The sequence below is a fragment of the Miscanthus floridulus genome, chromosome 11 (genome assembly GCF_019320115.1).
Source record: "Miscanthus floridulus cultivar M001 chromosome 11, ASM1932011v1, whole genome shotgun sequence".
NCBI lineage: Eukaryota > Viridiplantae > Streptophyta > Magnoliopsida > Poales > Poaceae > Miscanthus > Miscanthus floridulus.
The window spans coordinates 12,331,903-12,344,594 of NC_089590.1; the positions used below are offsets into that span (position 1 = coordinate 12,331,903).

The 12,692-nt window shown below is 46.6% G+C and overlaps 1 non-coding gene across 1 annotated transcript; it reads right to left on the reverse strand.

The window, feature by feature from the left end:
- Nucleotides 1-943: 943 nt before the first annotated feature.
- LOC136495110 (small nucleolar RNA R71) lies at nucleotides 944-1,052 on the reverse strand. Its single transcript, XR_010768891.1, has one exon. It is a non-coding gene; the product is annotated as a small nucleolar RNA R71 (small nucleolar RNA).
- Nucleotides 1,053-12,692: the final 11,640 nt, after the last annotated feature.

A 12,692-nucleotide genomic window follows, 5' to 3' on the forward strand; every position in this document is an offset into this window, starting at 1 on the left:
ATTGTTGGATAGGTAGCTTGCAACCCTTGTAGAGCTAGAGCAAGTTTGCTTTTCGCTATTTGTCATACTAATCAAATTGCTCTAGTTGATTTGTAGATTTTTAAATTGGCTATTCATGTCCCTCTAGCCATATTAGGACCTTTCAACCGCCACTGGCAAGGTCTCACGCGGTGCATGCGTGCGATAGTGCCAGCACCCATGCGCGACGCCGCACACCCGAACACGTTGACCGCGCACCATCCGAATGGCTGCCCTAGGTGGCGTGCACGCATTTTAAAGTGTGTCTAAAAACTAACCTAACATAGTTGAAGCTAAACTACCTTGACCATGCTAATGAGGGTACATCAGTCTACCATAAGGAGCAAAAACACGGCATTGACCTTTAGCTAGATTTTCTAGAATTAATTCACCAACACGGCATTGTCACACTATTTTCAAACTTAAAATCTCTTCCAAGTCTTAAGCTGAATTTGACTTCAAGTTCTATTTCCAAACCATTAGAAATACTAGCTAGTCATATTATTTTTCTATAGCCAGAGTTGCATTGTCATCTACAAAGTTTGTACTTCAAACTTTATTTAAGTATCGCACACATGTTCTATAGTATTTTTGCTTAATAAAAATTGATTTTCAACCCTACTTGATATACATGAGCTATTGAATCAACATTGATTTAACATTTTTATTGGTTATTTTATGTTACAAGAAATTTATCAACACCTTCTATCACATGCATTATTACATAAACATGATGCTCATGACACGATTTAGTAGTTTGTTTAGGGCGTAATACCAAGGGTGTTACACATACTACTTCACCTCTTTCCATTCTCACTTTTGGGGAAGGCGAAGCAGTGGTTCTATGCCAACAAAGATAGAAACACTACATGGGATAACTACTCCACTACCTTCCTAGCAAAGTTCTTTCCTACGGGCAAGACCAATGCTCTACATGGGAGAATTTCAAGTTTTCAGCAGCAACATGATGAATATGTCCCTGAGGCATGAGAACGCTTTCAAGACTATATATCAGAATGTCCTCATCATGGGATAGAGAATTAGCTACTCATGCAGATGTTCTACCATGAGTTAACCAATAGCACCTGTGAGACCATGGATGTTGCTGCTGGAGGTGCATTCTTGTCACTTACACTTCTAGTTCCAACCACTCTTGTGGAGAAGATGGCCTCCAACCAAGGCTGGAATGAAAAACGTGTTTAGACCCACAAGAGAGGTGGAGGTATGCATCAACTTAAGGAGGTAGACATGTTGTTTGCCAAGATGGACCTATTGATGAAGAAACTCGAAGACCAAGCTAATGAAAAGCAAGAAGTAATGCACATTCATGATTCACGCATGACGTGTGAAGTATGTGGCAACACTGGGCATTCAGGGAACAGCTATGCCAAAACCCAAGAGGATGTTAACTTTCTTAACAACAACTACTATCATCCTCAATAGAATCAAGGATGGAACCAACAATAGAGGTCGAACTACCAAGGTAACTCTCAAGGTAATAATTATAATAACTTCAATCAACTACCCTTGAGAGAATTAATTGCTGACCAATCTAGACTTATGGAAGGATTATCTAAGAAAGTAGCTACCAATGATAAAATTCTAGAAAATATAAGTAATAGAATGGATAGCTTTGCTTCTACCATTAAGAACCAACATAGCTTTAATAAAATGATATGATCACAAATAGCTCAGCTGGTGGCTTTGCTTTTGCACGATGGAATGGCGGGGGAGTACCTTACTGTTCCGCTAAGCACATCGCTGAAGGGGTGGAACACCAGGTGCTTCTACATGAAGTAGAGCCACCCTGTAGTCCGCGGCAACATCGACCACATACCGGAGAGCCAGAAGAGCTGGTCGGAGATGCCAAGCAGTGCTGATATGGAGCAAGTGAGGGAGCTCCTTGGCTTAATAAAGGGCGTGAAGACCAATGGTGAACTGGTGGTGGCGAGCTTCATAGTGCGCCACATCCAGCCTTGCAAGGAGAGGGCCCACCCAGCCTTTGAGTTCAAGGGGGAGACCGATGGTACCCGGGAGAGGTCGGAGATGCTATCGAGGGGCATAGTGCAAGAGCGGGAAGCAGAGCTATTCACTCCATTTGCCCCATTCAACATGCTAGGGCATACGAAGCCCTTTAACTGCAAGAATCTGCCTCCTCAGGTAAATATCTTAGTTGTGTGTTCCTAATGCTTTTTATCTTTTGTCATTGCCGAGCAGTTGACTGATTTACTCAAGCGAAGATCCATTCATAGGAAAGAGCGGTGTACTTCTCAGGCGTGCCGAGGAGCGATTGGCCGAAGGGAGTAGATGCCCGGCCACCGCCATAGCCTGAGAAGGAAGCCATCGGCATCTTGTCGGAGAGTCTATCCTAGGTGTAGGAGAAAATCCAAGGGAAGAGGGTAGCGGTAGATGAGCCAGCCTGGAAGAAGAGAAAGACGGTGGGCGCTGCTCCCCTCAAGCCGGACAGCATCTCATTTGGTGGTGACTAGACCACTCGGACATGAAGGACTACGGTGTTCGAGTGGTCGGATGACGATGAAGTTCCGATTGATCCTCCACCGAGCACGAAGGCGCCTCTGTGTAGCATGCATGTGGAGGAACAGTCGATGGAAGGGGAGGAAGTTCCCCAACAACAGGCGACGGGAGTCCCCAAGCAGCAGGCTAGGGGAATCCTAGAGCGGCGGGCGGAGGAAGCCCTAGAGCAGCGGGCAGAGGAAGTCCTAGAATGGCGAGCGGAGGAAGTCCCAGAATGGTAGGTGAATGAGAGGTCGACGGTGGAGAAGGCAGGACCTCCACCCTAGAGCATGGGAGTCGACCCCATGGCCACGCCTGGGGGCTCGAGTAGGCAGTGCCGGTTCACAAAATTGTACCAGCAGACCAAACCGTAAATATTTTTGCCTTGGAGTTAGTTTGTCGTTGTTCCTTAGTTTTTTTGGCGACTAACGAGCCGATCTGATGCAGTGCAAGGCGTGCGGAGGATCTGACCCCACCCGTCTAGACTATCGAGCAAACGAAGGCTAGCCTTAGAGCGGAGGAGGTGCCGGTAGACCCCATTCCTAAGTCCTTGGTTGCTCGGCGGTCTACAAAGGAGTCAAATGCTGCTACTGGTGAACTTGGTGGCAACAAGAAGTTGGTGTCGATGGTGGACGAGTCAGTGATGGTGCTCAAAGTGATGATGGAAACCACCGGGTCTTTGGGAGTAGAGGTTGGAGCCACTGATGCCGCGTCGGCATTCGGAGCGGAGAGGCCTGCGGTGCTGAAGGAGCGAACGGTGCTATCAGAGGGTGTGGTCGGACACACTATTCGGCCATCGAGCCCCCTAGTCGTGCCTCCAGCTATGGCGGAGGAGGACAAGGTGGAAGAGATCATGCGTGATGAACCTCGACCCTAATCTGTCTGAATCCTCTGCAAGCGTAGCAATGAGGTGGTGGTTATCGAGGACGAGGACACCACTAGGGAGATGAGGAGACTAAAGTCTACCCTTGTTGGAGTGATGAAACAAATTGAGGTCAGTACTGCATCTGGAGTGCTTGTCTTTGATGTTGGAGATCAGAGTTCGTCATTGTCATTGTGTGTTTGCAGGGGATAACTCGAACTACCGAGCAGCGACACTAGCTGATCAAAAGGATGGAGCCCCTCGTCAAGGAGAATGAAAAACTCAAAGAGGCAACGAAGCTGATGGAGAGAAACATCCAAAGGGCCTAGAGCGAGCGAGACCTTGCTGAGTCCAATGCGCAGGACTTGGAATACCAGAAGGGGGTCCTATCTGAGCAGTTGGTGGCTATGTCCGAGCAGCTATGGGTCAAATCTGAGCAGCTAATGAATGCTTCCATGCAACTAGAGTAGAAGTCCGAGTAGCTCAGAAGCGTATCCAAGCAAAAACAGGTATGGCGTATCGACGAATGTGCTTTTGTATTGCTGAACAATCATATTTTTGGTGATGACTGTTGTGCTTGTGGAGCAAGACATGGAGCTTGACTAGCTATGCTAGGCCCTTGAACAACTCTGAGAGGAGAAGGTGAAGGAGATAGGGCGAGCAAACAAACTAGCCGAGGAGCTAAACGGTGAGTACTTCCTGGTCGGAGTTACTGCTGAAGTAGTTTCCTTGCTTGATGGAACCTTGTAATGCTTGCAGACTACCGTTGGAGGGTCAAGGCACAATTTGATGTGCTGGTGCAGGAAGTCAGGACCCAAAGGGAGAAGTTCGATGCCACAGTCGCCGCAGTCAAACTGGTGCTCAACTACGTCGACCTAGAGGTGGCTCCCTAATCCTACATGATTGAACGATTTCCCTTGCTTGTTGCCATACGTATACCTTCTGGATCCAACCTCGACACCGCCCAAGTCCTACGTGCTTGATCTCTCTGAATCTAATCTACCTAAGGCCGACCAGTAATATAAGGATGACGTCATCTAGACTACTTGCTCTGACCACCTGCCGTGTCGCAATGATGATCTTCGTGAAGAATGGTGATGTGACAACCGTGATCGCCGCCATGATGACAGCTCAAGCGCTGGGCAACTTCGTCAACGCCGACTAGATAATGCCATACGCCGCCAACCAGGCGTCCTGTCTAAAGCTAAGTCATGCTTTAATAATTTTCTAAATATTCTCCAATCTTCGTATAACGCCATAATGTTTCTCCGAGCTATTTTCTCCATGTTTGCTCTCCAAATGATTTTCTTTCATGTATACCATCTTAAAGATGACATACAGCTAAGTCTAAGACGACCCCCTAAATAGTCATGTTGACGCTTGGATGTCCCCAAAGATGGCCCTGTCTCTGGCTCCTCCCTACATGTGCACGAGCGTCTGGCCTCTGTGTTATGGGTGGTCGGTAGCGGCACCTTAGCGATGCTTTGTTCTTCCTACAGGCACACGGGCTCTACGCTCCACGTTATGGTTAACAGGCTAGCTAGGGCTGGAGACTTAGTTACACACTAACTGTTCGGGTGGTTTATATTAAACATAAATACATCTTCATACCAACTGATCACCGAGCTACATATGCTATTTCATCGCCATTGCTAATTTTTCTCTGGAGTTCATATATTTTTACATCATGTACTACCCGTTCTACATATTTGTATTGCAGGATCATCGTCTAGGTGATCGGACTACCTGGTGCTCGGACTTCTCCACCGATCAGCTGCTTGGACCACTAGGTTCATGGACTTCGTCACCAACCAGTTGATCAGATTGTTTGCCGGTCACTTCTACTTAATGCTCACTTTGCCGCCGACTAGTTGACCGGACTGTTCGTTGCTCGTGCTTTATCGCCAGCTATGCCTGGGACTCCTCGGCGCTTGGATTCTTTATGCTTGGCGGACTAAGTGGGCACACTTCACCCCACTTCACCTTGTGGACATCGCCAACTACGCTAGGGACTCCATAGTGCTCGGACATCACCAGCTACGCTAGGGACTCCTCGGTGCTCGGACATCGCCAGCTACATCGGGGACTCCTTGGTGCTCGGACATCACCAGCTACGCCGAGGACTCCTTGGTGCTCGGACATCGCTAGCTACACTAGGGACTCCTCGGTGCTCAGACATCGCTAGCTACGCCAGGGACTCATCAGTGCTCAAACATCGCTAGCTACGCCGGGGACTCCTCGGTGCTCGGACATCGCCAGCTATGCCAGGGACTCCTCGGTGCTCGGACATCGCTAGCTATGTCGGGGACTCCTCGGTGCTCGGACATCACCAGCTACACCGGGGACTCCTCGGTGCTCAGACATCGCCACCTATGCTAGGGTCTCCTTGGTGCTCGGACATCACCACTTACGCCGGGGACTCCTCGGTGCTCGGATATCGTCAGCTACGCCGAGGACTCCTCGGTGCTCGGACATCGCCAGCTACCACAGGAACACCTCGGTGCTTGGACATTGTCAGCTATGCTGGGGACTCCTTAGTGCTCAGAAGTCACCAGCTACGCTAGGGACTCCCTCAACGGTCAGATCTTGCTATGTCTCATTGGTGTGCTATCAAGCTGCTCCATGTTGTTTGGATCAGGGTGCTGATCTTGGGCAGCACGTCGGGGGGTCTTTGATATGCGCATGTCAGATGATGTCGGCAAGCTTTTAGACTTCTTTTTCTTTGACCCTGCTACAAGATTCTTTCTTATTCTTCCAGCAGGCTTGGGGACTTAGTGTGCACACTTCACCTTGCGGTGAATGTGCGTTTTTCAATTTAGGACTCCACCCGTGGACTGGTTGCCTGCTCGGCTAGTCTTCTGCCTTTCTTCTAATTTCTAACCCTGGCACCACATGACTACGTCACCTACTATCAGGCTCAGGGACAAGCTATGGGGGTATGGCCCCTGGTATCCACAAGACAAGACATAGGCTGCACCATCAGAGGTGGCCTAGCCCACAAGATCAAGGCGTGCACGGCACTGATCAACAAGCATCGCAAGATATTGTATAGTACCAAATAGGATACTTTACTTATAACCCTACCCCACCAGAGTATATAAGGGGAGGTAGGGGTCCCCTAGTCGACATCTACATGGTCATCCAGATCAATACAATACAACAAAGACACAGGACGTAGGGTATTCGTCGATCAGACGACCCAAACCTGTCTAAATCGCTGTCTCTGCGCCTTATATCACCATTCGGTTTATGATCACGTGCACCCCCATCGACAAACCTACCATCGTGGGATACCCCTCAGTGGACTGCCAAGCATCTTTTGTCGATAATGAATGAGAAGGACATCAGCTGGCAAACCCACTCAGAGAAGGATCACTCCACATTCAATAATCGACCACAGCAACATCCAAGTTGGGGGAGGAGCATCCCCTGTGTATCTAACTAAGTATTTCTTTCCTTTAGTTTTACTATTTTTAATTTTGCTTTATGCTAGATATAATAAAATAAAAAGATGTATAACAAACTAAAATAAAATAAAAATTTATCTTAGCTAGTTATATATATATTAATAAGGTGTGATCTTAAATTTTGACAACAAAATAAAAAGTATGCGTCTAGTTTTTTGTTTTTAAGAGCTGAATAAATAAAATAGACTCTAAAGATAATCTCTTGCTATAGAAATGATGAATAGTTGCTCTATTGTAATCCCTTTCAAGTATCTAGTTTTCAGCCTTGAATTCTCCCGAGTTTTGGATACGACTGTTTTGATATAAGGATTTACTCTAAACTTGAAACTCATGGATACCATATGCTTGATCTAAGTCTAGATATGTCGGCAGAATATCGTCGGCAGTCTACCGAGGGGTATCCCGCGATGGTAGATTTGTCGGTGGGGGTGTGCGTGATCAGGAACCGGATGGTGACACAAGGCGTAGAGACAGCGATTTAGACAGGTTTGGGCCGTCTAATCGACGTAATACCCTACGTCATGTGTCTATGGTGTATTGTATTGAGATGTAGTAGATAGATCTTGATGGATCTTCTATGTATCTTCTCCGCTAGGGGACCCCTACCTCTCCTTATATACTCTAGAGGATGTAGGGTTACAAGGTAAGTATCCTATTTGGTACTATACAATGTCTTGCGGTGCACGCCGTGCAGCGCCGTGCATGCCTTCATCTTGTGGGCTAGGCCACCTCCGATGGTGTGGCCCATGTCTTGGGGGCCATACCCCCACAGCTAGTCCCCAAGCCTGACAGTAGGTGACATAGTCATGTGGTGCCTGGGTCATAAAGTAGAATATCAACCGAGCAGGCAGCCAGTCCTTGGGCGTAGCCTCAAGATGAGAACAAACACATTCACCGCAAGGTGAAGTGTGCCCACTTAGTCTCCGAGCCTGCTGGAAGATAAAGAATGAATCTTGTAGCAGGGTCAAAGAAAAAAAAAGTCTGAAAGCTTGCCAACGTCGTCTGACATACGCATATCAAGACCCCAGACATGATGCCCAAGATTAGCACCCTGATCCGAACAGCATGGAGTAGCTTGAGAGCACACCGACGAGATGTAGCAAGATCCGAGCAGCAAGGGAGTCCCCGGTGTCACTAACGATGTCCAAGCACCGAGGAGCGAGGAGTCCCCGATGTCGCTGGCGATGTCTGAGCACCAAGGAGTCCCCGGCGTAGGTGGCGATGTCCAAGCACCGAGGAGCGAGGAGTCCCCAACGTCGCTGGCGATGACCGAGCACCGAGGAGCCCCTGGCGTAGGCGGCGATGTCCAAGCGCCGAGGAGCGATGAGTCCCCGACGTCGCTGGTGATGACCGAGCACTGACAAGCGAGGAGTCCCCGGTGTCGCTAGCGATGACCGAGCACCGAGGAGCGAGGAGTCCCCGGTGTCGCTGGCGATTAACGAGCACCGAGGAGCGAGGAGTCCCTGGTGTCGCTAGCGATGACCGAGCACCGAGGAGCGAGGAGTCCCTGGTGTCGCTGGCGATGACCGAGCACCGAGGAGCCCTCGACGTCGCTGGCGATGACCGAGCACCGAGGAGCGAGGAGTCCCCGGCGTCGCTGGTGATGACCGAGCACCGAGGAGTCCTCGGTGTAGGCGGTGATGTCCGAGCACCGAGGAGCGAGGAGTCCCCGGCGTCGCTGGCGATGACTGAGCACCGAGGAGTCCTCGACGTAGGTGGCGATGTCTGAGCACCAAGGAGTCCCAGGCGAAACTGGCGATATTCGTGCAGTGAAGTGTGCCCACTTAGTCCTTGAGCACGAAGAATCCGTGCGCTGAGGAGTAACCGGCATAGCTGGCGATGAAGTATGAGCGACGAATAGTCTGGTCAAATGGTCAGCGGCGAAGTGAGCATTTAGTAGAAACAACCAGCGAACAGTCCGATCAACTGGTCGGCGATGGAGTCCATGAACCAAGCGGTCCGACCAGTTGATCTGTGGAGAAGTCTGAGCACCAGGTGGTCCGATCACCTGGACGATGATCCTCTAATACAAACATGTAGAACGGGTAGTACATGATGTACAAATAAATAAACTCCGGAGAAAAATCAGCAATGGTGATAAAACGACGTATGCAGTTCGGCAATCAGTTGGCGTGAAAATATATTTATATTTAATATAAACCGTCCGACCAGTTAGTGTGTAGCTGAGTCTCCAGCCCTAGGTAGCCCATAGTCCATAACGTTGAGCGCGGAGCCTGTGCACGTGTAGGAGGAACAGGCATGACCAAAGAGCCGCTGCCGACCACCCATAACGCAGAGTGCAGAGCCCGTAGCATGTGTAGGGAGGAGAGGGAGACAAGGCCGTCTATAGAGGCGTCCGAGCATCAACAGGACTGTTCAGGGGTTTGGAAAATCGTTTGGAGAGCAAACATGGAGAAAATAGTTTAGAGAAATATCATGGCGATATATGGAGATTGGAGAATATTTAGGAAAATATTAAAGCATGACTTAGCTTTGGACGGAGCGTCTGGTCGGCATTGACGGTGAACACCCGGTGGGCGGTGAGTTGTTGGTGAAGGTGACCTCGGTGGTGGTTCCGAGATCGGATCTGCTCTCATAGGGGCTGGTGTAGCAACGATGAATCGTCGTCGTCGACCGACATGGATCTCCACGAGATTGATGACAAGAACGCATTGTTGATTTGAGGTCCATCTGGCTCACCATGGGATCAAGCGCACGCCCCCTACCTGGCGCACCAACTATCGACATAATATCATCAGCAATCCACCGAGGGGGTATCCCGCGATGGTAGATTTGTCGGTGGAGGTGCACGTGATCAGGAACCGGATGGTGACACAAGGCGCAGAGACAGCGATTTAGACAGGTTTGGGTCGTCTGATCGACATAATACCCTACGTCCTGTGTCTTTGGTGTATTGTATTAAGATGTAGTACATAGATCTTGATGGATCTTCTATGTATCTTCTCCGCTAGGGGACCCCTACCTCTCCTTATATACTCTGGAGGAGGTAGGGTTACAAGGTAAGTATCCTATTTAGTACTATACAATGTCTTGTGGTGCACACAGAACAGCGCTGTGCATGCCTTGATCTTGTGGGCTGGGCCACCTCCGATGGTGCGGCCCATGTCTTGGGGGCCATACCCCCACAAGGTAATTGATGGATTTGATATAAGAAGGTCTGAGCTGTTGTTTATCTTGTTTCTAGTGATACTAGAGTTCCGAAGGTTTATCTTTTGAAAAACATAAAAATTCTACATGATGAGTTCCTTATATGACAAAGCTTGAATTCCTACCAGAGCCATATATGATATTTAGATTAGGAAAACTTTCACTCTTATATGTTGCTTGCATTGCATTGAGTTTAGTTAAGCTTTGTTGACCCTTATGAGAGGTTTGTCATGCTCTTAAATCAAGATCACATAAACACCACCCACATGTGCACTACTCGTACACTGGGGGTAGGCGCAACAACATGCCATTCCATCTAGATTCACCCAAAAATGTTTTACTCTTATACTAGGAGTGAACACCAAAAATATACCCTATAGGATATCCACTAAATAAATGCTCCAAATTCTTGTTGCTATCTCTCAAAACTTTTATTGCAGAAAAAGAGACATGGGGCTATGCAAAAGTTATTCATAAAAAAAGAAAGAAAGAAAAAAAATGGACAAGTGTCCGAGATATATAAAACAATGGGTACTCCGATGCCCGACTAAAAAAAAGAAGAGATGAATAAGATAGCCCATGTTTTCTTGCAAAGTTGTTTCCAAGTTTCAAAAGAGAGATGTTTTCAAGGAGCAAAGTAGAATCAGGTTAGCCACCATATATATCCACCATATACATCCACACACATGCACATCTTAATTTGATTGTATGAATTAACTCTCTTTGGATTTGAGGTTTGATTTTACAATATATATTGTAAGTATGCTCTTTCATGCTTTTTCCACTCCTATGAGCTCCACATAAGCCATAGTTGTAGGAAGAGAAAGGCATAACATTATTATTGTCTTGGTGAGGATCCACAAATACCACTTATATTGAGAGACTTGAGAGTGTCATACAATGAAACATCTGATTTTTATTTTGAAAACCTATAAAAACTCTAGAATAATGGTTGAGCAAAGAATTTGAGACATAGTGCTTGACTTGATTGTTCTGTCTTCTAATTACTCAAGACCCAAGTGAAGGCTAAGGAGCCCCATAGTTGAAGGTAATATGGATAAGTTTGAAAGTCAGATCGGTTTATTTTAATCCGGAGGAGAATTCTTATTTGAACGCAAGTGTACTTTTGAGGAGTGAAAGCATTAACACAACTCCTGATCTATTTTGCTGAGTTTAGCTTTGCTAAGGGACTAGCAAAGGTTAAGCTTGTAGAGCTTGTTGACGATAGTTAACAACTATTATAAATCGTCAATAAAAGATGCATAAGGGCACAATTGAGATCACCAACAAAGGTTTAGGGGTTTAAACTAACAAATTCTACGAGTTTTGGTGAATCTATGATTTATGCATGGTTTATTCAGAAAACCGTCAAGGTGGACCTAGATGTCAGAGTTAATCGTACTTATCCGCAGCGAAACGGACACCAGAAGACTATAAAAGACTCGAGAGGACTCCAGACCGAGGCAAAGCCCGAGGGGCTGCCCGGCCCCACCTACAGGCTACCCAGCCCCTGGGCCCACCTATCAGCCTCTGCGTTGCAATGTCTATTCTCCACTGCCTCTTAGGTTGCATCTACGCCGTTCCTTAAGTTGGTTTGATCCAAGTGCTCACGTTGGACGCTCCGGCCTATATATATTAGCCCCTACCCCCTGAAGGCATCAAGTCATTTGAGAAGACAGAAACCCTAATCATCCTCAGAGCTCCATCATATTCTAGGGCATAACTAGTTAGGCTAGGTCTAGAGGAAGGCAAGCAGGCTTCGCTTGGATTCCCGATCATGTCAAGAACGTGGTTCGGTATAATCTTTGTACCCCCTCTCTCTTTTGTATCTCTATTACTTTTATATGCTTTCTATAATTGTTATGATAATATTAGTATTCATCTTATTCATGTTCTTCTTTATAATGTTAATCGTCTACTTTGATTATATACCTAGTATAGTTGGATTATCATCATATTAATGCATATGTTCGTATAGCACTCACCCTAAGGATCCATGGGTGGGTGGTCGACATTGTGTAAGTGTTGTGCTTATACGTTGTTTACCTACGGATACACCCTATATTTTGGGTCCTGTGGTAGATCGCAGACGTAACACTTCCGTTGAGTCCTTTGTAGTCCACTCCTCGATGTAGATAGCACGTAGGATCTGGTTACGAAGGGAGACAACGCATGTGTAGATATGAAGATGATCTTAGCGATGACTATTAGGTGTAATTGCACTAATCAATATATGCTTTGACTTATAATTAAGAATGACTTTGGAATTATTCCTCCAATATTCTACCTGACCATGCTAATGCCATAAAAAGGAGTACTCTGAGTGATTTATCATTATTATTGATCAATACTTATCATATATATATATATATATATATATATATATATATCTTATCCTATGACTTACCCCTGTTATGAGTAGAATATTGGTTATGGTTTACTTGCCCATTAATAGTATAAGTTATCAATACTTGTCCATGCTAGACATTCCCTGTGGTAAAATGTAAATAACGATACCTGGAATACTCCCGGGTGAAGTGCTACAATGGTATATTATCTATACGCTTGCAGATCCCTTTTCATTCATATCTATATATTCTTTTCTAGTCACATAAATTAATAAAGAACTACTTAGAGTTATTCTAATAGTAATGTTAAGTAGT